This window comes from Euprymna scolopes, chromosome 22, assembly GCF_053919585.1.
Source record: "Euprymna scolopes isolate OS-2025 chromosome 22, ASM5391958v1, whole genome shotgun sequence".
NCBI lineage: Eukaryota > Metazoa > Mollusca > Cephalopoda > Sepiida > Sepiolidae > Euprymna > Euprymna scolopes.
This window is the reverse complement of record NC_136503.1, coordinates 46,248,962-46,274,928: the sequence shown is the minus strand read 5'-3', so window position 1 is coordinate 46,274,928 and position 25,967 is coordinate 46,248,962. Positions and strand designations below refer to the sequence as shown.

The following is a 25,967-nucleotide window of genomic DNA, read 5'->3' as shown; positions in this document are numbered from 1 at the left end:
CGTCTCTCTCTCTCGTTTCTCTTCTCTCTCTCTCTCTCGTTTTCTCTCTCTCTCTCTCTCTCGTTTCTCTTCTCTCTCTCTCTCTCGTTTCTCTTCTCTCTCTCTCTCTCTCGTTCTCTCTCTCTCTCTCTCTCTCGTTTCTCTCTCTCTCTCTCTCTCGTTTCTCTTCTCTCTCTCTCTCTCTCGTTTCTCTTCTCTCTCTCTCTCTCTCGTTTCTCTCTCTCTCTCTCTCTCTCGTTTCTCTTCTCTCTCTCTCTCTCTCGTTTCTCTTCTCTCTCTCTCTCTCTCGTTTCTCTTCTCTCTCTCTCTCTCTCGTTTCTCTTCTCTCTCTCTCTCTCTCGTTTCTCTTCTCTCTCTCTCTCTCTCGTTTCTCTTCTCTCTCTCTCTCTCTCGTTTCTCTTCTCTCTCTCTCTCTCGTTTCTCTTTCTCTCTCTCTCTCTCGTTTCTCTTCTCTCTCTCTCTCTCTCGTTTCTCTTCTCTCTCTCTCTCTCGTTTCTCTTCTCTCTCTCTCTCTCTCTCGTCTCTTTCTCTCTCTCTCTCTCTCGTTTCTCTTCTCTCTCTCTCTCTTCGTTTCTCTTCTCTCTCTCTCTCTCGTTTCTCTTTCTCTCTGTCTCTCTCTCTCGTTTCTCTTCTCTCTGTCTCTCTCGTTTCTCTTCTCTCTCTCTCTCTCGTTTCTCTCTCTCCTCTCTCTCTCGTTTCTCTTCTCTCTCTCTCTCTCGTTTCTCTTTCTCTCTCTCTCTCTCGTTTCTCTTCTCTCTCTCTCTCTCGTTTCTCTCTCTCTCTCTCTCGTTTCTCTTCTCTCTCTCTCTCTCGTTTCTCTTCTCTCTCTCTCTCGTTTCTCTTCTCTTCTCTCTCGTTTCTCTTCTCTCTCTCTCTCGTTTCTCTTCTCTCTCTCTCTCGTTTCTCTTCTCTCTCTCTCTCGTTTCTCTTCTCTCTCTCTCTCGTTTCTCTCTCTCTCTCTCTCGTTTCTCTTCTCTCTCTCTCTCGTTTCTCTTCTCTCTCTCTCTCGTTTCTCTTCTCTCTCTCTCTCGTTTTCTCTTCTCTCTCTCTCCGTCTCTTCTCTCTCTCTCTCTCTCTCTCTCGTTTCTCTTCTCTCTCTCTCTCTCTCTCTCTCGTTTCTCTTTCTCTCTCTCTCTCTCTCTCGTTTCTCTTCTCTCTCTCTCTCTCTCTCGTTTCTCTTCTCTCTCTCTCTCTCTCTCGTTTCTCTTCTCTCTCTCTCTCTCTCTCGTTTTCTCTTCTCTCTCTCTCTCTCTCTCTCGTTTCTCTTCTCTCTCTCTCTCTCTCTCTCTCGTTTCTCTTCTCTCTCTCTCTCTCTCTCTCTCGTTTCTCTTCTCTCTCTCTCTCTCTCTCTCTCTCGTTTCTCTTCTCTCTCTCTCTCTCTCTCTCTCTCGTTTCTCTTCTCTCTCTCTCTCTCTCTCTCTCTCGTTTCTCTTCTCTCTCTCTCTCTCTCTCTCTCTCGTTTCTCTTCTCTCTCTCTCTCTCTCTCGTTTCTCTTCTCTCTCTCTCTCTCTCTCTCGTTTCTCTTCTCTCTCTCTCTCTCTCTCGTTTCTCTTCTCTCTCTCTCTCTCTCGTTTCTCTTCTCTCTCTCTCTCTCTCTCGTTTCTCTTCTCTCTCTCTCTCTCTCGTTTCTCTTCTCTCTCTCTCTCTCTCTCGTTTCTCTTCTCTCTCTCTCTCTCTCTCGTTTCTCTTCTCTCTCTCTCTCTCTCTCGTTTCTCTCTCTCTCTCTCTCTCTCTCGTTCTCTCTCTCTCTCTCTCTCTCGTTTCTCTCTCTCTCTCTCTCTCTCTCGTTTCTCTTCTCTCTCTCTCTCTCTCGTTTCTCTTCTCTCTCTCTCTCTCTCGTTTCTTTCTCTCTCTCTCTCTCTCGTTCTCTTCTCTCTCTCTCTCTCTCGTTTCTCTTCTCTCTCTCTCTCTCTCGTTTCTCTTCTCTCTCTCTCTCTCTCGTTTCTCTTCTCTCTCTCTCTCTCTCGTTTCTCTTCTCTCTCTCTCTCTCTCGTTTCTCTTCTCTCTCTCTCTCTCTCGTTTCTCTTCTCTCTCTCTCTCTCTCGTTCTCTTTCTCTCTCTCTCTCTCTCTCTCTCTCGTTTCTCTTCTCTCTCTCTCTCTCTCTCTCTCGTTTCTCTTCTCTCTCTCTCTCTCTCTCTCTCGTTTCTCTTCTCTCTCTCTCTCTCTCTCTCTCGTTTCTCTTCTCTCTCTCTCTCTCTCTCTCGTTTCTCTTCTCTCTCTCTCTCTCTCTCTCTCGTTTCTCTCTCTCTCTCTCTCTCTCTCTCTCGTTTCTCTTCTCTCTCTCTCTCTCTCGTTTCTCTTCTCTCTCTCTCTCTCTCTCTCTCGTTTCTCTTCTCTCTCTCTCTCTCTCTCTCGTTTCTCTTCTCTCTCTCTCTCTCTCTCTCGTTTCTCTTCTCTCTCTCTCTCTCTCGTTTCTCTTCTCTCTCTCTCTCTCTCTCTCGTTTCTCTTCTCTCTCTCTCTCTCTCTCTGGTTTCTCTTCTCTCTCTCTCTCTCTCTCTCTGGTTTCTCTTCTCTCTCTCTCTGGTTTCTCTCTGTTTCTCTTCTTCTCTCTCTCTCTCTCTCTGGTTTCTCTTCTCTCTCTCTCTCTCTCTCTCTCTGGTTTCTCTTCTCTCTCTCTCTCTTCTCTCTCTGGTTTCTCTTCTCTCTCTCTCTGGTTTCTCTTCTCTCTCTCTCTGGTTTCTCTTCTCTCTCTCTCTGGTTTCTCTTCTCTCTCTCTCTGGTTTCTCTTCTCTCTCTCTCTGGTTTCTCTTCTCTCTCTCTCTGGTTTCTCTTCTCTCTCTCTCTGGTTTCTCTTCTCTCTCTCTCTGGTTTCTCTTCTCTCTCTCTCTGGTTTCTCTTCTCTCTCTCTCGTTTCTCTTCTCTCTCTCTCTCTCGTTTCTCTTCTCTCTCTCTCTCTCGTTTCTCTTCTCTCTCTCTCTCTCGTTTCTCTTCTCTCTCTCTCTCTCGTTTCTCTTCTCTCTCTCTCTCTCTCTCTGGTTTCTCTTCTCTCTCTCTCTCTCTCTCTCTCTCTCTGGTTCTCTTCTCTCTCTCTCTCTCTCTCTCTCTCTCTGGTTTCTCTTCTCTCTCTCTCTCTCTCTCTCTCTCTCTGGTTTCTCTTCTCTCTCTCTCTCTCTCTCTCTCTCTGGTTTCTCTTCTCTCTCTCTCTCTCTCTCTCTCTCTCTGGTTTCTCTTCTCTCTCTCTCTCTCTCTCTTCTCTCTCTGGTTTCTCTTCTCTCTCTCTCTCTCTCTCTGGTTTCTCTTCTCTCTCTCTCTCTCTCTCTCTCTGGTTTCTCTTCTCTCTCTCTCTCTCTCTCTCTCTGGTTTCTCTTCTCTCTCTCTCTCTCTCTCTCTCTGGTTTCTCTTCTAAGGCTTTTTTATTTTATTTTATTTTTTTTTTAATGTTATGACATACGGCATGTAGTTATTAGTAACTTTTAAAGCTATGATAAATGAGTGAATATCAAGCGTTTTTTGCAATGTGGAGAAACCACAAATGGTTGTCAATGTTTGCATAACTGAATGCATTCGGAGGTGGGGAGTTTAGGCCTTGTACTCTTCAATCTACTAGCAAATATATTTACTCTCTGTAGAAATGTTGAATGGTTTTATGACTCCATAAAAAAACTTCAGTTTAGATTTTTGCTGCATTTTTGGCATGAGAACGAAAATCAAAATATTGAATTTCAATTAAAACAAATGGTATCTACTTGATTGTCATGTCGAAAATAGTAAAATATCCAAAAGTTACAAAAATTGATAAAGCAGAAAATTATTTATTAAAATAATATTCGAAAAAAGTTTCAAGCTATTCTTGAATAATAAATAGAATTCCAAACTATGAGTTCCCTGTTTGCGTTACATGTCTTAAGCAATAATGGTGGATCATTGTATTGTGGAATCATGTAATAATGCAGTAATATTTCACTAATCGCAACATGACAATGAAATGGATAACATTGGTTTACTTAAAACATAAGTAAACAGCATTGGTTTTAATTGAAATAAATTTTTTTGTCTTTCGATTCCAAAGAAAAATTTTTATATACCAAGCTATTACTAATATGTACGAATATAAACCATGCAATTAAAAAAAAAAAAAAAAAAATTCGTCACAAGGACTACTGCTATTTATTCTACTTGAATTACATTAAAAAATTCATAAACTGTGACATCTTCCAGCATTCTCTATTTTGCATAATTAGAAATAAGTCTGTTTATTTATAATTATTCTTGTAGAGAAGTAAAGAAACTTTTTGCCATCTAATTTAAATATGTAAAAATAGTGTTACTCTTTCTCTAAATGCTCAGACATAAAGAAATATAATGGTTGGATCGAGATGGAATGATGAGCGGTTTAGAGAAATAATTAAAAACGAAAAACTGCGAAATAGATGACTTGTAATCAAAATATAATTTCTTTTCAAACATAACTCAATCCCAGAACTAAAGTATATTTTCTTATGTTATTTCTATTTATATAAAGTTAGGTATATATATATGATTCAATCCTAAGCAATTCCTAATGAACCGCCCCCTTAAGTAAACACTTCATTAAATCTCCACACTAACGTACTGTACTTGCAATAACCCTTATCCCTGAGTGGCTTCCGGGCCTTGATAAGTGGTGACCACCGTGTAAAAAAGAAAAAAAGTAATTAACTGATCATTATGAATTTTGAAATCCAGTTGCTAAGTGTAAGGTATGGGCTATATTTAGTTTAATGAAAATTTAAATACACAATATTTTTTTTGTGGAATGTTGATATTATGTATTAGACATCAATTAATAAATATTTCCCATATTTCAGTTTCTTTGAAGTATTTTAAGTGGTTCTATTGGTACACAATGTGTGCACAGCCTCCAAATTTGAAAATTCAAATATTTCAGATTTTCATTAAATTTGATCCATGGTAATCGAATAATAATTAAGCAACATTTCTTGAATTTCAATTTTTTTAAAACCCCTTAAGCTTAAACTAGGGATATTTTTAGAAATCTTTGAGAATGAAAATCATGTCATGGATTTTGATCAAAATTAGAACAAGGATGCTAAATGTAAAGTGTAGTATCATTTATATATTGATTTTAATCTTTATAAGAGTATATAAAAGTGGTGCAAAACTGTTCTGTTTGAGGAATTTTATTTATCATGGGAAGGATGCATTTTTAAAAAAAAAATGCTTGGGGGGTGGGAACGTTGTATAATAGATATTGGGTAATTAGTTATTAGAATTGGATTTTTTTTTTTTTTTTTTTTTATATAACTCTATCGTAATTGAGCATGTTTTATCTGGTGGTCATTTAGAAGTTCCTAAACTACTTAACAGAATTCCATCAATTTGCTATGAAGTATTGTTGGTATGCAAATGTGTCATAAGGAGATAAAAAAAAAAAAAACGAATCTAATACTATTACTAATAATATTAAGAATAAACAAAACTTATCGGTTAAAACCTGTGCATGATTACACGAAATGTGGCATGGACTATTTCCTATTCTAACTTTTATCATTTTGGATTCATTGAAATACTGTGCTCTTCTTCAATGTTATATTTTCACAATGTTTCAGTTGATGTAACTTCTGAAACACTTCTGGGGGGTCTTTCTGTTGAACTGTCAGGCTCTTTCTGTCTAACTCGGGAAATCTGCACTGAATTTTGAACTGAACCCTTTAATTCACATGAATAGCATGTTTTCACGAGAAAATCTATCAGACATGACTGAGTAGAAATCCTAAACAATTAACAATTGTAGTTTAAGTATCACCTACAGATTGAACCTTCAACCCCCCAGAACTTTACAACTGAATTTTACTAAATACTTTATCCGTTATGCCACACGTCTTTGTAAACAATTCTAGCATGAATGCTAGATTACTAATATATATGGTCAACATCATGAAATAGACTTTTGTTATTTATTCATTATAGGCTCTGTAATTACATTGAGCTTCTTAAATAAGGATTGGTATATATAAAAAGGAAATATAAGTTAATAAAAAAAATATTTCCACATTAATATATATATATAATTAATAGGGTTAGGACAACAGCATATTCTTTTCATTGTTTTAACTCTCTAGTGTGTATCCGTTGATATATTCTTTTTATATAAAGTGATGTGGTTCTCGGTTGATTAACTGTGTCGGATATATATACTCGAGAGTCAAAACAATAAGAATATTCTGTCGTCATAGCCCTAATAATTAACGATTCCTGTTGTGAAAATAACACAAGATGAGAACAGTAGTCCAAAGAATGCAAATAAAAATAACCAATCTTCATCTAAAAAAAATTAGAAATGTTTAGCATTTTGGTTGAGAATGTTTCATTTTCTTAACTCATTGTAACATTTGTTTGTTGGGATTATTGAAAATATGTGCGTATTAGAGAAACAGTTGGTTGATTAACATTTCATTTATTCACAATTGAAAGATAAAATGATCTAAGAGATATGTAAAATATGGAATAACTAAAAAGAAAAAAAAAAAACCTAAAGAGTACAATTGTTTCCATTACAATAAGAAAACGTGTGTTGCAGAAAAAAAAAAAAAAATGAAAATGTGCAAATGCACTGAATATGCGAAGTTTACTTACATAGGATTTCAGAGCTGGTTGCACACAATGCGAAGAATTTTTTTTTTTTTTTTATATATGTACAATAACGTCACTTATTCATTGATTATGGTCTGAAAGTCGGTGACTCTGTTAGAATAATAATCTAACACGATATGTAACTGTTTGATTATCAGAACTAAGTCAAACATTGTTTGATCAGCCTGTAGGTTGTGCCAAATAAGAGGGGGGAATCTGGTTTTGAATTTTCCTCCATGTGGGTAGAGGTAAATTTTTTTATTTTTTTCTTGACGTTTCACCCTTAAACAAGACACGGAGCCACTTAGTCGTGAGGGGTTACTATTTTGGGACCAGATTTGTAGGAATACTATTTATGGAGTTGGGCAGCAAGGTCCGTTCACATTACACTTGAATTTCTGCATATCAGTACAGTCAGAGAAGCAGGGGCCTGGGAGGGAATTCCAAAGTGCAGCAGGCCGAGGGGGAAAATGCTACTCATGTTATTGCAGAAAAGTTGAATATAATTGTTACAATATTGTTTGGTCATTAAATTCTTATAGAATTATAACTAATTTTGTGAAGTTAATGTTGTTTTACTCTCTATTTATAAAATTATTGGATACTAGCAGGACCCATTCCTCGGCATTGCCCAATAAGATATAAAAAGAGGCTAACTAATTGAATTGCTAAGTTTTTGCTTTTTTTTCCTCCCTATTTTATTGTGCAAAAATTGTTATTTTTTTATGTTTGCATATGTGTGTCCCCTCCCCCTACTCCGGGAAATTAACTTGGAACCTTGTTTTGTGTTTGCATGTACATGTGAACTGAAAACATCTATTATGTAAAAACGAAAATGTGTGTGCGCGCAATTTTTTTTTTTTATGTCCGGCAAAGGCTTTTTTCGGGGAGGGGGGTTCTCATCTCTTAGAACTTTTTATATACGTCCTAGATCGTAATATCTAACATTTACAAAGGGACTTTGTGTCTACATTTTATTTGATCGACTTTTATTTTATAAAATTCTTGCTTTTTTCTGCCTCCTCGTGTGCTTGTTTGTGTTTTTTAGTATGAAAGCGAAACTAATCAAAAAGCGAAAGCAGTGTCCTGGCCTCTCATGCTGGGACTAATCCACTTTGATCAATGTGGTGAAAACCGTTATATCAGGCAATTGCTATTCATTTGGTCACTCCCCTTTTTGTAGGGAGCTGGTTTTCCCTAACATGTTGGGGAAATAAAAAAAAATAAAAATAAAAAAAAAACTGCCTCGCAGCCAAAGTTAAGTGCGGCATTTCATTCCCTATGGCGTGATGTTTGATCTCATTAAATTTACGCACCTGTGTGAACTTATTCACTTAATTTTTTAATTGCTAAATTTAGACGTTTTTTCACTTCCTTTGTCGCCATAGTGCAGCAGTTAAGATCTCCGCTTTTCTGCCTTCATGTCACTGGTTTGAACCTGCCTGCCTACGACATTTTTTTTTTATCCCCCCCTCCTTAACACCTATCTCCAAACAGCCGGGCACCAGGCTAGTCTAATATATAATATAGGCGCGAGCGTTTGGGTATGTCCACCCACAAAGGCTTTTTTGCATCAGGCTTCTCACGTCAGTTAGATTCCGCGAGAAGTTCATTCACCGTTAAAGTACCTATAAGAGAGTTGCCAACCTAACAGGTCCTGAACTGTCATCCAAGCTTCAGCCTCTGTCCCATCGATGCAATGTAGCATCCCTCTGCCTGTTCTACAAGTACTTTAACGGTGAATGTTCCAACGAACTGTAAGCACTTGTACCCCCTCGATGTAAATACCCCCGACAAACCCGACAAGCAGTTCAATCCCACCCCTTCACAGTAGAGATCCCTAGATGTAAGAGAGCCTTTTACTCCAGTAGTTTCTTCCCCAGAACCGCTAGACTTTGGAACTCCCTACCAGGTTCCTGCTTCCCCAACTGTACTGACATGCAGAAGTTCAAGTGTAACGTGAACCAACATCTTGCTGCCCAACTCCCCACCTAGTGTCCCTAATAGTAGCCCCCTACATCAAAGTGGCAATGTGCCTTGTTTGGGGTGAAAATGTAATAAAAAAAAAAAATAAAAAAAAAAAAAAATTTTTTTGCATACTTCCCAGATCATAATATCTTGGATTCACAAACGGACATTGTCTCTATCTTTTTTGATAAGAGTTAAACAAAATTCCCACTGTGCCATCATCTCTAAAGCAAAACCGTTTGAAAAAGTTGCAAAACATTCTTGGCCTTCAGGATGGGATTGATGCTTCACTTAAGTTAATTGGTCTTTGGTCAATGTAGGGAAAACCCTTCATACTGAGACAATTACTATTTTTGGATACTGCTAGAATGCTCCTTTTTGAGGGGGTAGCTGGTTTTACCCCCACATTAAAAATGACCTTGTGTCTAATTTACTTTCGTGAGGAAGCAAATAAATAAAACGACAGAAAGCGAGAAGCTAAACCCCCCCCCCCGTGCCAGTTTAAAAGATGCGTGGCATCTCATATGAATCTTAAGTTAATTACAAACTCATTGAATTCACTATCCTCTTTGGCCTAATGGTTAGCGAGGAAGACTACCCTACATTTTCGAGTTCGATCCCACCTCTCCCTATCTTTTTATTTTTTTTTATTTTGTCCTTGTGCCAATATCCTCAACCCGGGAATTACCAATTCCTTGAATTCACTATCCTCTTTTTTCATATTCTTTTCCTCCTTCACGCTACGGGTTCGAGCCTGCCTGCCTACTACCACTTTTCTTTTCTTTTTTTTTTTTTTTTTTTCTTTTGCTCAACACACACCTTCAAACAATGCCGGATACCTTCTCAGATTCAAAAACAGACGTCATCTCTACATTTATTTTGATTGACTTTTAAAAATTCCCTCTATCCCGTCTTTTCCAGTGTTTGCTTGTCTTTTCCATATAAATAAAGCGAAACTAATCGAAGCAAAACGTATTCGCCTGGCCTTCCAGCTGGCACGTCCAGAAAGGCAATTAGCTTTAATCAATATGGGGAAAACCCTTCGTATTAGACAATTGCTATTCATTTGGACACTGCCAGAGTTCCTCCCTTTTGATGGGCAGCTGGTTTTTCGCCAACATCGTGAGGAATGGCAGAAAGCGGGGGAAACTTTACTGGCCTGTAGCCAGACATTCATTTCTACACCTGCATGAACTCCTTCACTTAACTATCCATTTCTGAAAGTCAACTTTTTGATTGACATCACTAAATTTGAACAATTACACTTCCTGTCACATCATAGCATCATGGTTTTTTTTTTTTTTTTTTTTTTTTTACAAAGGCATCACCACATTATCAAGGCCCAGAGGCCACTCAAGGATAAGGGTTAAAGAGTGTACAGTAGAAATTGGTCAATATAGTAATCATTAGTAATGAAAATTTGGTAAATTTGATAACTTATATGGAACGGCTCATCAAGAACTTATTTACTTTAGACTTGAACACAACCATATTGTAGTCAGCCGGAAAGCAGGAAAACGGAAGACAATTCCACAGGCGTGCAGTTCTAAGAAAGAAGCTTTGTTCATGGAATCTATGTTTAGGTTTAGGCACAGATAAAGAGTGGGGGAAATTATTGATAGTGTTTACAGCTAGACGAGTATTTCTTGTGAAAGTTTGGCGAGGGAGGACCATAGATTGAAGCTCAGTTGAACACTTTCCATGAAAATAACGATACATCAGAGACAAACTCGCAACATCTCTTCTGTGAGATAGAGGTTGCAAGGAGGAGAAAAGGACATCTCCTACGAGGCTACGAACTCTATTTTGAACTTTATCAAGGCAGGACAAGTCCTTTCTAGCAGCTCCTGTCCAGATGTGGCAACAGTATTCCATCCTTGGACGTACCTGGCTCTTATATAGATAGAGAATAGCATCAGCAGTGAGATATCTACCGGATCGATAGAAAGATCCCACCATTTTTCCAGTGGCCTTGGCAACAGATTTGATATACGTGTTCCATTTAAGATCAGGAGTAATGGTCAAGCCAAGAAGCTTGTCAAAACTTGAGGCCTCCTGAAGACGAGAGCCATTCATTTCAATTGATGACAGATGTGGATTAGAATGTTGATGATGTAAAGAGAGAAGCTTGGTTTTAGATGCATTAAAAGTAACCAGCCACTCCTTTCCCCATTGTACTACGTGCTCAAGATCAGAGGAGAGAGAATTGGAGAGAACTTGGTCGTTTACTGTCTTAGATGTGGTACCATAAATGGTAGTGTCGTCAGCATAAATGTCTACAAATGATGTAAGGATATGATTTGGAAGATCATTAATGTAGATCAGGACAAGAGTTGGGCCCAGGATGGATCCCTGAGGGACACCGGCATTAATACTGTGAGCTTCTGATTTTTGCCTCTCAACTACTACTCTTTTGAGCCTGCAACAAAAACCGTCCCCCCTCGTGACGACGACCGGTTCTACGCATGCGTCAGATGACGTCATGACCTGAACTGATTAAATTTCATGTACGTCGCGTTAGCTCTGTTGGTTAGCGCGTTGATTCGTTATATAAAAGTTTTGGGTTCAAATCGTGGTGTGAGATGTCTTTCGATTTTTTTTTTAAATTTAAATATTGAACCAGTGTTATTTAAGCCATTTTTCATGTAACGTTCGTTTTTCTGTGTTTCTTTTTACTTCGCTTATCCACCCCCAACCACACACCCAAAAACACCCGGATACCCACCGATTTTTTTTAAATTTTAATATCTAAACAGGCTTATTTAAGCCATTTTTCACGTGTTCGTTTTTCTGTTTTCTTTTGTTTTTTCGATTTTTACATTTAACATCGTTCGTTTGCCTTATGTTAGTTTTTTTTGTTTGTTTTTTCGATGTTTTGATTATCCCCCCCTCCCGCTTAAGTTTTAACGTTTGTTTTTGTTTTCTTTTTTATTTCGCTTATAACAAACAAACCTGGTCATTGACCTCATTTGCTGAATAGCTATTGCTTACGCCATCGTCGGCGTTGTAACGCTCTATGACTTCCGTCCAGGCACCTGTCAATTTTGTTCTTACTTAAATAAATTCCAGCATCTTTCAATAACTCATTCTGGCTGGCCGAACAGTTCATGTTTTTTTCACATTTTATTTTCAAACTTCGCCTCAGGGCTTCGGGTTTGATCCTACCAACTTTACCCAACTTTTCTTAAGAGCACACACATCTCCAAACACCCGGGCAACGCCGGGTACCCCTGCTAGTCTATTATATAAAAGGCAAAATGTGTATGCGTGTGATTGTATGTCTTGCAAAAACTTTCAACAGACACATTGGACCGTGACAAAATTGGTATCGTTTTAAAACTCAGTCTCTCAGACGACAAATATTGAAAAATTGGCCGAAAGCATTATTCTTTTGCCCTCGACTGGACCTTTTTTTTTTTTTTTTTTCTACAAGGAGGGGTCACTTTTTCGTCAACATTTTTGCAAAGTCATCATACATCTTGTAATGACTACCCTTAATTCCGAATGCTTGCAACTTCCAGTTTCACAATGGACATCAGCTAAGACTTTAGGGTTTTTTTTTTTTTTTTTTTTCCTTTTCCTCCTTTGCGTTATGGGTTTGAGCCTGCCTGCCTACCTACTACCACTTTTTTTAGCACCTCTCCACCCAGCTGCCTACTGTTGTTTTGATCCCCCCCCCATCTCTCCACACCAGGGAAACGCCAGGTACTCACCGCTAGTTTAAAATAATTGTCATTAGAGTGGTAGCAAAGAAAATGTTTTTCCAATGTTAGGGTCTTAAATTAGTGAAATTGTAATTTATTTTGCGAAACTGTAGTTAAATTAAGATTGCAAAAATTTTTTTTAAATCAAACCATACAAACAGTTAAAAATTAAATGGACGGATATGTCGGCATCAGATTTTCTATATAAAACTGAGAATTCCCACTGGAATTTATGTGCGTTATTTCAGGTGGTATCCAAAAAATGTAATTCCTATTTTTGTCTCGTCAGTTATTGAATTTTTTCTGAAGTAGTAAGTCAGTTTTTTTTTTGTTATCTAATCTTTCGTTGTTTGAGAATTCCTCCTAGACTGAGGTAAAAATCTTTCCGTACAAAAAGAATGAAAATGCGAGACTAATATTTATACATTATTGATGCCTTAAGACAACATTCCTACGTTGTAGTTATTTTTAAGGTGTATTTATACATGTGTTGTTAGTAAATTTGGTATAAATCAACAGTCGGGTTCAAAAATATTTTGGTACTTATTCACTTTTAGATTTTTTTTATTTAAAAGGCAGATTTTGTAAAATATGACGGGGCGGGGGAGATATTGTTTTTGTGTGTGAGCCCTTTTCCCATATTTAATATCATAAATTTTGAACAAAAACATTACAATTGATTGAAATGTTTATATTTTAGAAAGCTAGAGACTTGTGAAAAAAAATATATAATTTTTATATTTAATCAACCTGTTCTTTTGTCGTTTACCATGAATTTATAAAAAAAAAAAAAAAATGGAAATGAAAAGGTATCATTAATGTATACAGTAATCTGTTTAATAGCAAAGAAAATACTCTCAAAAATAAATAATTTAAAAAAAAAAACATTTAAATTCCGTTCCCTCCCCCAAGTATAAAATCTGGCAAAAATTATAATTTGACTTAGAATGAGTGCTTTATGCCAAATTGATAATTGAATATAGTTAAATTGGTGCTCATTTTTGCATTAAATACTCATTCCTATTAATCAAAGGATACCATAATACTTGGCTTGCTGTACTTTATCATAACAAAGGTCCATACAAATTTCAGCCAGATCGGCCTAGTAGTTTTAAAGAAAATGTGGAATGGACAGATAAAGAATATAATATAGATAATTTGATATGTCCGAGAGGTGTTCCAAAAGTATTGCCTGCTATTTTTATTCTGTTGCAGATATTGGTGTGAGACTCTAAGCAACTTCTGTCATAGACATGCATCAGAAGCAGAAATGTCATTGAATTCCTAGCAAAAGTGCATTTAGAATAGTAGTGACTGTAGAAAAAAATTCTGGAGCAAAACAGGTCATTCATTTTAATGGTACCACTCCTGTCTGCGTAGCTCTCCAACAAGGGGTTTACTTTTGGAACTGTCCTTGTAATGATGAAAGCTACATTGAAGAAACACTCACACAAACACACACACACTCATGATAAGTGGTCACGCAATTTTATTAATATAAAACCTTTCTAGTACTGCTACTACAACTTTAACACTTACAGAGTGTACTAGATTGTGCATGAAGAGCCGTTGGTATGGGTTTTGTGGCAAATTACATCTCTGAAATCATAGTTTCCGATTTACAGGTGTTTGAACTGAGTCAGATGTGGAATGGAGCCTGTTAAATGTTGTGCAGTGATCTGGTTTTTGTATTTAAAAGGATGAGTACTATAGGAGACTTTTGATGAAATGAAATGTATGGTAATGATGCCGTCTCATATGACCTCGAAAAATGCTGGTGTCATGAATTTGAACATGACCAGAAATCTGTAGAAACAGCTCCCAGGTTTGGTCTTCTCCCCACTTCCATTCTGCCATTGAAGAAGCATATGTCAATCAAGTTAAAACTGCCATTTTGAAAGATTGGCATGTGCCAAATAACCCAAGAGGTCAAGATTAGTACAGGGTTTGTTGAATATATCATTCAGTTGGATTCCCAGGTTGCTGACTCCTGTTCAGAAGCGGGAATGCATCAAATGCTCAAGGATGAATTTGAAGATATGCCAAAAAGATGAGTTAGTTTTTCAAAAGACTGACACCAGATGAAACGTGGATCTATCACTATGATCCAGAGACCAAAGCTCAGTCAACGCAGTTGGAAGCATTTGGACTTCTCACCTCAAAAGGAGGTAAGGTTGCAGCTCTCTGCTGGGATGATCATGTTCAGTTTTCTTGGACCAGGATAGTCGTAATCACATATCTTGACAAACGGTACAACAATTACAAGAGCCTATTGTGTTTCATTTGTAAAGAAATTAAGAGAAGTTATCTAAATCAAAAGGTGGGAGGGCAACATCAGCAAATGTATCCCCCCTCCCTCCTGCAAGACAATGCTCCGGTCCACATTGCACATGTCGCCAGATTAGAAACATAAGCATGCGGTTATGAAATTCTCCCTCATCCTCCTACTCTCCTGGTCTTGCACCATTTGACCTTCACTGCTTTCTAACCGTGAAGTTGTTTTGAAAGGAAAGCATTTCCCAGATAATACAGCCTTGCTTTCGAAAATTGCCATGGTTGGCAGACCAATGTGGAATATTCTATAAAAACTTTCTCCAGAGCTGCATTAAGCGATGGGAGAAATAAGTGATTCCTATGTAAAGGAAGATAATAATTGTGCCAAGTTTCAATGCTCTACTGCTATGAGAAATGGGTCAGGGGCATTACTTATTGAACACCCCTTGTATGGTTGGTGTCTTATCAATTCAATATGTTGCTTTGCATCTTAAACTTTTTTTTTTTTCTAGTGTTTCATTTAAGCTTTTGTATGCAATGTACTGAGAAACCAGAATGTTTTTTCTTTTTAATTCAACCCGTCCCTCGTAAAATGTGTTTGTGAGAGAAAATAACTTGGTTAATAGATGTTAATTTCAGTCACACAAATCTAAAATTAAATCTTTACTTATTATGCGCTTTTGGTTGAATTAAATGCTAATCTCTAATAATCCTTATAACAAAGATACGTACAAAATTTCAGCCAGATCAACCCAGTAGTTTCTGAAAAAAAAAAAGTGGAACAGAGAAATATAATGTAGATAGGTATGAGATAACATAATTCAAAGAATAATCATTTACATAATTCAAAAAGTGTTAATATAAACAACTAATCTGTGTCCGATCGTTTCTGAGATGAATGAATTTTTTTTTTTTTTTTTTATAAAGTCTGTTCATTAATACAGATTGAATACTAACTAAATAGAAAATTAAAAAAAAAAAAATAGGATCCAGATTAAAGATAATCAAGTTTTATATAGCAAATCATGAAGAAAGGTAAACAGTTCTTGTTTTATTTATATATACTAGCAAAAGTACTCGTTGTTGACTGGGTTTAAAAATACCCTACAGAAAATGGACTCTGATTTATGAAAGTACTAGCGGGGGGGGGGGGGTACCCGGCGTTGCCTGGGTGTTTGGAGGTGTGTGTGGGGGGGGTAGATCAAAACAACCCTGTTTAAAAAGAAAAAAAAAAGTTTTAGTAGAAAGGTAGGCTTGAACCTCCGCGGAGGTGGAAAGGAAATGGAAAAAAAACCCTGCGACCACGGAAATAGATGAATTGATAAGTGTTAAGTTGACGTTTATAAAGTAAAATTAACAGGTGCAAGAACGTTAAGTCGCGTGATGTTTGACCTAGTTTTGCACTGAAAGCCAGTTTCTGTTTTCCCCGCTACGCGGCGATCAAAAAATCTCAAAAATAGCTTGTAAAAGTCAGGTAAATTAAAGATAGTTGTGACCCGAGTTCCTTAGTCATAGATATTATTATTTAGATAGCATATAAAAAGTTTTAAGGAGCAAGCCAACCGAGAATCATTGTGAAAAAAGCCTTTTGTAGACATACACAAAAAGCGAACACACACACATACATACATACATACATTTTCGCTTTTATATATATAGATGATAGGTTACGAAAAGGAAGGGTTGTAAAGAGATAGCTTCAAATTTGGGGGTATCAAAACCAAAGCAAAATATGATGAAAGTAAAAATAAAATAGATAAACCCCATAATTTATTATACCATACCTGTTCAAACTGAAACCCTTCACAATATTCTGTGGATCTATATTAAAACACCTTGTTAAACTTTGTGACATTTTCATTCTATGGAGGTCAGTCGCGAACGAACACCCCATAATTTTATTATACCATATTTCTTCAAACTGAAACGTAATTATCAAAGTATACTTACGCAGATAGATATGAAAAGTCTTTATTAAAGTTTGTGCCCATTTCCATTCTATGGAGGCCAGGCGCAAACGCAGACCCCACAATTTTATTATACCATCCCTATTTAAGTTAAAACATACTTATCAAAGTATTATGTACATCTATATCAAAAACACTTAAACTTTTTTTTTTAATTTTTTATTTCCATACTTTGTGGACCAGGCGCGTACACAGACCCCACAATTTTAATGAATCATCATTATGCCAGATCAAACATACCCATTCCTGTGTCTCGATACATCTATCATTATATGTGATCAGTTTTTTATAATAGTTAACCATATAGGAGCCTATTCGTGACCAGACACACACACACACAGACGTTCAGCTTTATATATATATATATATATATATATATATATATATTTATATAAATTCGTATTCCTGTTTTTTTTTTTTTTTTTTTTTTTCCAATTTGATTAATATATACAAAACATGCCTTACTTTAATCTTTTCATTTATTTCTATATATAGTATGATACTTGCAAAATTATACAAATCAAGAGATCACCTTATTTGCATATGACATTAAAAAAAATCGATTTTACTAAATAGCGGTATCTTAGTTAATGTTAGCGAGAGAATTATTTTATTTTATTAAAAATTATTTAATAAATTTAAAGCCACAATTATATTGATAATATATTTAATTTATTTTGGAATTGATATTTCCAACAGAACGACTTTTTTTTTTGTTTTTAAATATAAAAAAAAAAAAACACAAAAACTGAAAGATTTCGTTTGTTTTATTTCTTTAAATGGAGCGTCATTTAATACCTAAAAAAAATTATCTACTAGCCCCCTCTTAATTCAACAATTTACGTTTCTTTTTTCGCGTTAATTTCATTGATTACAAACTTAATTTTCTAATTCAAAAGGTAACTTTATATAACGTGACTCAGCGGCATTTAACCCCTAAAAAATGGATATCTACTTTTTTTTCAACCTAATACATTTAAACAGCCTTTATAAATATTATGAGAAGAAATATTGAAAAAGATAAATAAAATAACATGTTAGAGTTGGGGATCACTTTTCTATATAAATTTAACGTAAAATGAGCACCCACCTTTTGGCCACCAAACGTTCAACGAGACATGTCACCTCTAGCATTTTTTCAAGTTTGGCGATTGAGGGGGAGGATAAAATCTGACAAATACAATTTGTTTTTTTTTTTTTTTCTGGTGGGTGGGGGCGGGAATTACTTTGGAAATATAAAATAACGATAAATTTAATTATTTTATGAGACCATTCTCTATTTTCACCTAACAATTTGATAAACAAAACCAACCCCAAAATATGACAAATTCAATTTTTTTTTTTTTTTTTTTTTTTTTTATTGAGGTGGGAAACAAAAACAGCAAATAAAAAGCAAATCGAAAATTTCGTTTATTTACAAAAAAAAAAAAAAAAAAGCTAGTAAAAAGTGCCCTTACAAAAAATAAAGGTAAATGTGTAGTTTATCAGCATAAATTATTTGAAAATAAAAAAATTATAAAACCTATTTATTTTTGTATAAAACATTAGACCCAAAGGCTGAAATAAAACCAAAATTCATTTTTATGGGTTTTTTTAAAATCCTTTTTTATTAGACTTAATGTGCACGCCTTACGCATTTAAAATTTGGCCTCTTTTAGGTTTGACAGATTAGCTTTTTTAAGGCCAAATTTGGCCTTTTTTTTTATATGCTCTTTCATTACAAAAAAAATATGGCGGCCAAAAGCATAGTTTATGAAAGAGCTTAAAAAGACCAATCTGCCAAACCTTAGAAAGGCCAAATTTTAAAAGCAATATAGCAACCTCGAATAATAAATATAAATGATAAAAAAAATAATAAAAATTTTTTTCAGATTTTATTTCAGCCTTTGGGTCTATCAATGTTTTATATAAAAATAAATAGTTTTTATTTTTTTTTGTCTGGCAAATAATTTACGCCGCTAAATTACACATTTACCAAAATAGAAAAAATTATGTACGCATTAATGTTTATAAACGTTATTTTTTTTTTTTTTTTAGGTTCACAAAATCATGAGATTTCTTAGGACAGCGATCTCTTCTGCCGAAATATCTGGTGGAGAGGGTATCAGATACTTCTTTTTGGGGGCGGTTACATTTACATGTTTTTATCCATTCTTTTATTTTTGAAATTGTTGTGGGGGTATCCACATTACCCATGATGAAAATGATTAGTATAGCAGGCGTGTTTCAAACGGAACTTCATATCAACCCAGGCAACGCCGGGTACCCATGTTAGTGTGTATATATATATATATATATATATATATATAACAAACTATTTTAGATGGTTTACAGTATAAATACAATTAAGCTGACATTTAAGAAATTTTATTTTTATTTATTTTTTTAGAGGGTGGGTCAGTCTTTTTAAATATTACTGTTTCAAATTAAATGTATCAATATTATTGTTAATATTATTAATATCTTTAAAATAATAATTTAATAAAAGTGTATATATGTAGCACAATATTTCGGTAGACAAATGCTGCAAGGTTGAACTAAAATTATAATTGAAACTCGTTTCAACTACCTCTTTTCTTTGAAAATAGCAACCTATACTATAGCCACCTTTCTTCATTTCAAAATATTCTATGCTAAAATGCAAATAGATGTTTAGGATTGAGTATTTCCGGTTCCAATGAAAAATAAAATTTGTCAGTAAATGTTAATTTCATATTTTTTTTTAAAATATTCATTATTAGTACAAAAGTTAATTTTATTAGAAATTTAATGACCGTATTGGTCCCCCAACAAATTCACCATCATCTGTTCGTACTTTTCTCAATAACTATGCCTTGGAATTTTTTGAAATTTTGTACAAACATTAAATATGATATGAGTGAAAAAAGTAACAGAACGGATTTTCCGGGGAAAACTCCGGTTGCCCTCCTAGGGGTGCCTTTCGGGTTAAAATGGCTAAAATTGACACTTTTGTGCTTATTAAAAAAAAATTGATGCCATAGATTTTTATAAAACTTTCTGAAAAGTTGTAACTGATTTCTATATAATTTTGTTTGTCTATACTTTGCGATAACTCTTGGGTGTGCTCCAAGGGTTCTTTTAGGGCTAATAAAAACACTCCATTTGTGGGACTATTTTACCATATTTGTCCAAAATTTTCTGAGTATGTCTATTTAGCAGTTTTGCATGGTGCTGAACTCTAATTTAAATATATTAAGGCCTTGGAGACTTTTGGGGCTAAATGGGGGGGGGCAAATGCTTCGTTCACTGTGCACTTATGGGAGATCATGCATGTTTTCACTTGTTCACTGTATTTTCTTAAATATGTTTGGTAGGAAAAGCACTACATTGAGCAGTTGGGATTTTGTTAAAGAAAGAACAGCTGGTGATTTCAAAAATCAGAAAACCGTTTTTAAACCACTCGTTTCTAATATTTTAGTCTTGTTTAATCTTCTATATATATAAAAGCGAAAATGTATGAACAAAAATTCACAAACTTGGTCTCATATGAAAGCCCCACCTTCCGGACGACAAATATCGAAAAATTGGCCCAAACTGACCATCAGAAGTGAGATTTTCTCCAAAAAAGTGACATTTTAATGTTAAACATTACATATTTTTAAATCGATTTATAACTGCCCCAAAAAATACGGCCGCCAATTCTTCTACATAAAGTATACACGCGGCCGTTTATTTTGGGTCAACTTGTATTTAAAACCCGCTGAGTCATGTCACGTGATCTTGACGTCAGCAAACTCTAATGGCGGTCTGAATATACAATTTAAAAATATTGTTATCGGTAAAAAAAAAATTAAAGCTAAACTATGAACTTCTACGCTATGGCAATGTTACCAAAGTTATTACCACATTCAAAATAGTTAGATACGATAGTTAAACGAAAAATAAAGCCAAGCCAAACATGTGAAGTGTAAAAAAAAAAAAAAGAAAAAAAAAAATACACTTACAAAAAATATTAACGATTGAATTTTTTTTTTTTTTTTAAATAAAAACAGCCAGACGCCATTCCCCCCCCCTGGCTTTTTTATTTAACACCACACACCCCTACAAACACCCGGGCAACGGCAGGTACTCCTCGCTAGTCTTTAATAATCAAAGTTTTTTTTAACAGCATGTCAATTTTTTTCTCCTTTCCTGATGTGACAAAATTTGAAAATATGCATATCATTTCCTCCCGTGTTTTCCTTGCCCTTTCCCTGTAGATTAGACCTGCTACCATAATCTATTTGCTCAAGAATTTGCATCAATTTTTTTGATGTCATACCACATGTTTCCTGTTCTGCATACATCTCCCTATACTGTCCGGATTGAATCTTCCGAGGTCATCAGAACTAAGTCTGTCCTTAAGGCTTGCATTACACATCCATAATATCATTCTTGTGTCATTTCTCCATGCAATGCATGTCCTCAACTCTCAGTGACCAGGTTTATCTTTCATACATAATAACACTGCCTGATATGCCTGATAGACTCTTTCCTTGAAAATGGTTATGCTCCTCTGATTAGTAATTGCAAATGTTCCTATTCATTTCTAACGCTTGCTGTCGCACAAGCACCTCATTCTCACAAAAACAAAAACAAATCTTAAATAAGTTTGTATTGTACATTAGTGACATTGTAACCTTTAAAATCTGAAATATATCTTAAGCATTATAAACTTGTATATTCATGAGAATTCTGAAATGCCTTTGTAGAATGAAGGCATGAGAAATCTCATTCTAACATTTAATTAATCGGCTTTATTTGTCATCTTCATTAGTAAGAATAAGGAAACTGGTTAGTCGTTGAAAGATTTTCTGTGTAGAGACGTTGATGATTATACAGGCCTGTTGAGAGAAGAGTTCATGTAGGTTTGTGTCTACAGTAGTAGTGGAAACGCGCTTCATGAATGATTAGAGACAGCCTTATAGCATGAGAAAGAAAGTTTGTGTGTGTGTACTGCATGGAAGTCCGTGTGTGGAGATAGCCATGTTGGCTTGTTTGTATTCATGTTTTAGTCGAACCCCAGGTCCAAAGGACGGATGAATTCTGTTGAGTCTTAAGAGAGAAGTTGAGGACTATAGGTGGAGTTGTTGTCAGGCCAAGGCTTAGGGAGAAGGAGAGTGTTGCGAATTTAACCTTTTATGAACTCCTTCATGTGACGAGAGCAAATTGGACAAGCCAGGAAGGAAATGTATTCAAGTGTATCAAGCTGCAAGAATTAGCTCCTGCTTATGCTTGTTGCAATTTTTGTCTGCTACACCTTTTTTCATTCAGAAACAATTTAAGAGATTTGAGCTGTTATTCAAGCAATTTAATCATTTCAAATTAAACTTCATTACGTTTTATTTTTCTTGAGGTGTTATCTATTGAATCTTACTATATAAAGTAATTGTTAATTATTGATGCAATTGTATAATAAAAAAAATCCTTATATTGGAACTGAATTGAATTAGCCATAAAAACAACACAGAAAACGGTCAGATTTTATTTTATGGAAATGAAAATAACTCCTGCAAATGAGGTTAAAAAATGAAATTGTAGACGGCCACCCGAAATGGATAACATAACTTCATCTTAACAGAGATGCTGGTCACGGCAAATAAAATATCTTTACATTTAAAGAGTTCAGTCATTAGTTAAATTAATACCGAGATTAATCTGTCCACCGTTTAACGATTGTATTTACCTCGTTTCCAACATTGATGTGTTGAAGATGTGTCACAAGGCTGGGATGGTGCAAGATAGGAAAATCAATAGCATCATAAGGATAGTGCACTCGGACAATACAAAAATAACCTGAACAGTTCCATCAGCATTCTTTAGTAGGTACGATACAATAAGTCTACCCCTTTAAGAAGAGAAGCTAAATACTGGGAGGTTGCACCTCCTAGGACTGAAAAGAACCATACCTCACCCTAACAGAGTAGAGTTAGCTGATGCCACAGCAGCTCATCCTCAGACTGATTGTCGAGGACGTATCCTCGACTGGTATGAAACAAGTGAACCTTTCAATTTGTGATAAAAAAACAGCGTCATACCCAGTAATCAAAGTTTAACTAATTTGCATATTGCTTTGATAAACAATCTCAATGTAATTAATTTTTCATTTCTTTTAATAAATTTTTCTGTTTCACTGTTATTCAGTTTTATTCATGATTATTTTTCATATTGTGGATAAATGATTGACATTTGGTTATTGAGTGTATAATTTACGATATCTCCCAAACCTACATACTCACTGGCGCACGCATGTGCATATTCACTTGTGCGCACGCACATATATATATTCACATGCACATACAAACTCACACACATACACTCTTGTGCACATATTCACACATACTCACTCGCTCATACACACACAAAACCAGTATTATTCCCTTAAACAAATAACTCGGAATCCTATTTAAAACATTATTTGCAAAATTTAATTTCACCCGAATGCATTTTATTCCTTTATAAACCCACCACTTGTGTTATTAAATTGTAAATATATCTATTTTACACACACACACATACACACACACATACAATATGATGAAACAAATAAATCAGTATCTTGATTTGCCTGTTTTACAAGTACGAATGTATTAGTCAGTCTTAAGGCTGATAAAACTTTTATTACCTGTTGTTAGAAACACTTGAACTTATTTTATTTACCTCTTTAGGAGGTTAGACACAAGGTCAGGTGTTCAGTTAAAAACTCCAGTGATTTTAAGGTTAGTGCACTTGCCATATCTTTCAAATGAGCCTCGTTCCCCTCCACCCCCAGTATTACCTTCACATCCTTCAAAAATGTATACTTTTCATATAAAAGCTACTGACTTGATTTGGAAAAAGATTGGCTCTAGTTGTTGACTAAAATGAGAATGTCTGTTTGTGAGGAGAATTCTTAACCCATATGCTCAACGAATTTTTAATTTTCAGATCTAAAATTTAGTATATAGGGTATTCAGACATGTGGAAAACTTTATAATCTTTTTTCATCCGGAAAAAAGGGCTGCTAAGAGGTCAACATTGAAAAATTGGTACATGGGAGTCATTGGATTTTTATTTGTTTGCTAACTGTTTTATGAATGCGCATGCGTGAATAGTTCACATTACAGATTCCTTATGTTAAGAATAAGTAGGTTTAAAAACATTTTTAAAGGTCTTGTCAAGCTGGCCTAATGGTTATTGTATTTCACTCACTGTCTTTAGGTTTTGGTTTCGATCTCAGCTTGAGTATCTTTTTTCTTTACAAGTGAACTTTTTAGAAAAAAACTACTCGTATGCACATGTTTTTTTGTTTTTGTTTTTTTTACCTCATTATTTATTTTATTTTTATTTTATTTTTTTTTAAAGGAATTTAATGTTAGGTTTAATACTGGGCAACACTGACTACATCTGCTAGTGTATGTAGATGTCAGTGGAACAACTACATATATTATTACCAAATAAACCCAAGGATGGAGTACTGTTGTCACATCTGAGCAGGAGCTGCTAGACAGAGTTCAAAATGGACTTCGTAGTCTAGTAGGGGATGCCCGTTTCTCTTCCCTACAACCTCTTTCCTACAGAAGAGACATTGTGAGCCTGTCTCTGCTTTATTGTTATTTTCATGGCAATTGCTTGCCTGAGCTCCAATCTATTGCCCCCCCCCCCAGCCTGACTTTAATGAAAAGCACTTTATCTGAAACCACTATCACTAATTTCCCCCATTTTTTGTCTGTGCCTAAACATAAACATAGATTCCATGAACAAAGCTTCTTTCTTAGAACTGCATACCCATGGAACTGTCTTCCGTTTGCCTGCTTTCCAACTGACTACAATATGGTCATCTTCAAGTCCAATGTGAACAAGTTATTGATGAGCCATCCCCTTAAGTAATTCAATTTATCAAATTTCCTCTACGAACGATTACGATGACATTTTCCATTGACTACTGTACACTCATTAACGCTTATTCTTGAGTAGCCATCGGGCCATGAATAAGATAAAATGGTTGAGCTGTTCGTGTGAGTGAACCCTTTGTTCGTAGGGCCTGCTTTTGTCTGATTTATTTTCAAATATATCATGCCCAAATCTTAAAAAAGAGGGAAAATTTATTTGTTGATGAGGATGTAATGGATAGTGTGGTGTGAATGGGGAGGGGAGGAGGCAGTAAATTAGCTTAATTGGTTGGAGGTGTGCTCACTGCTAGGTTATGAAAGGGACTGAATGTAAATAGTCTGACAAATTCCTTCCGGGCATTAAAAATGTTTGTGTAGCTTATTTGCAATAAGTATATTTTCATACTAATATGTAGCTTGAGCATTCTCAATTCATTTGTCAAATGTAATGTATGGAGGCAAATTGCATAAAATAGATGCAACGTTTTTATTTGAGTTTGTGTTGTGGCTTTTTAATGTTTCTAAAGTTAATTCATGTGAAAATTATTACTAATAAATGCTCTGTATCTGTTTTTGTATAAATAAAACAGATGTATATGTGTGTGTCTGTAAATATTTAACCATTAAATTCTTAAGCTACTGGTCACATAACATTGAAATTAACAGGAAATATTAATCGTATGACAAGGATGATTTCTGAGTAAAATCTTTGTTTGGATGGATGAATAACGTGTACAGAAATGTCATCAGGTTGAAATGCAAAATGTGTATTTCATCTCGTTGGCATATTTCTATTACTTTTGTGCATGCACAAATTCATTCATAGCTTGAAGTGGTTCAATTTTAAATCTTTCTTATCTGTCGATAGCTTCAAATGCATCAGAAGTGCAAATGTTTTGGTTTTGACTGCACCTAAGTCAATTTTTTTTTTTTTTTAAACTAGTGATCACCATGAGCATATGAAACGATGCTCTTTGTGTAAACAAATTGAGCTTAGGTATTTGGGCAATGTCAAAACATTGTTAATTCACTGCCTGCATAGCAGCAGCTGTATAGCACAACGGTTAGAAGCTCATTTGGGCGATCGGGTTTCGATCTTGGCTTGAGGTAGTTGCTTGACTAGCCGCACTGATGAGCTGTGAAACAGTACTGTATGTGGATGACATATATATATATAATCTCTATCTATAATATAAAGCTGAACGTCTGTGTGTCTGGTCACGAATAGGCTCCTATATGGTTGACTATTATAGAAAACTGATCACATGATAGAAGATGTATTGAGACACAGGAATGGGTATGTTTGATTTGGCATAATGATGATTCATTAAAATTGTGGGGTCTGCATAGGCTCCTTGTCCACAAAATATGGAAATAAAAAATTAAAAAAAAAAAAAAAGTTTACAAGTGTTTTTGATTATAGATGTACATAATAATACTTTGATAAGTATGTTTTAACTTAAATAGGGATGGTATAATAAAATTGTAGGGTCTGCGTTCGCGCCTGGCCTCCATAGAATGGAAATAGGCACAAAGTTTAAAGATTTTTCATATCTATATGCATAAGTATACTTTGATAATTATGTTTCAGTTTGAAGAAATATGGTA

At 35.3% G+C, this 25,967-nt stretch overlaps 1 protein-coding gene across 2 annotated transcripts in view; it reads left to right on the top strand.

Moving 5' to 3' along the window:
• Window positions 1-25,967, top strand: part of LOC145243402 (uncharacterized) — a 116,048-nt gene that overhangs the window by 16,875 nt on the left and 73,206 nt on the right. The window contains exon 1 of one of the 2 annotated variants that reach the window (XM_080106253.1): window positions 23,095-23,207. The exons of the other annotated variant lie outside the window; for it this stretch is intronic. The gene's annotated coding sequence lies outside the window, so the exon portion shown is untranslated. Of the gene's footprint in view, window positions 1-23,094; window positions 23,208-25,967 lie in introns of those variants that run through there. 2 annotated transcript variants of the gene reach the window in all.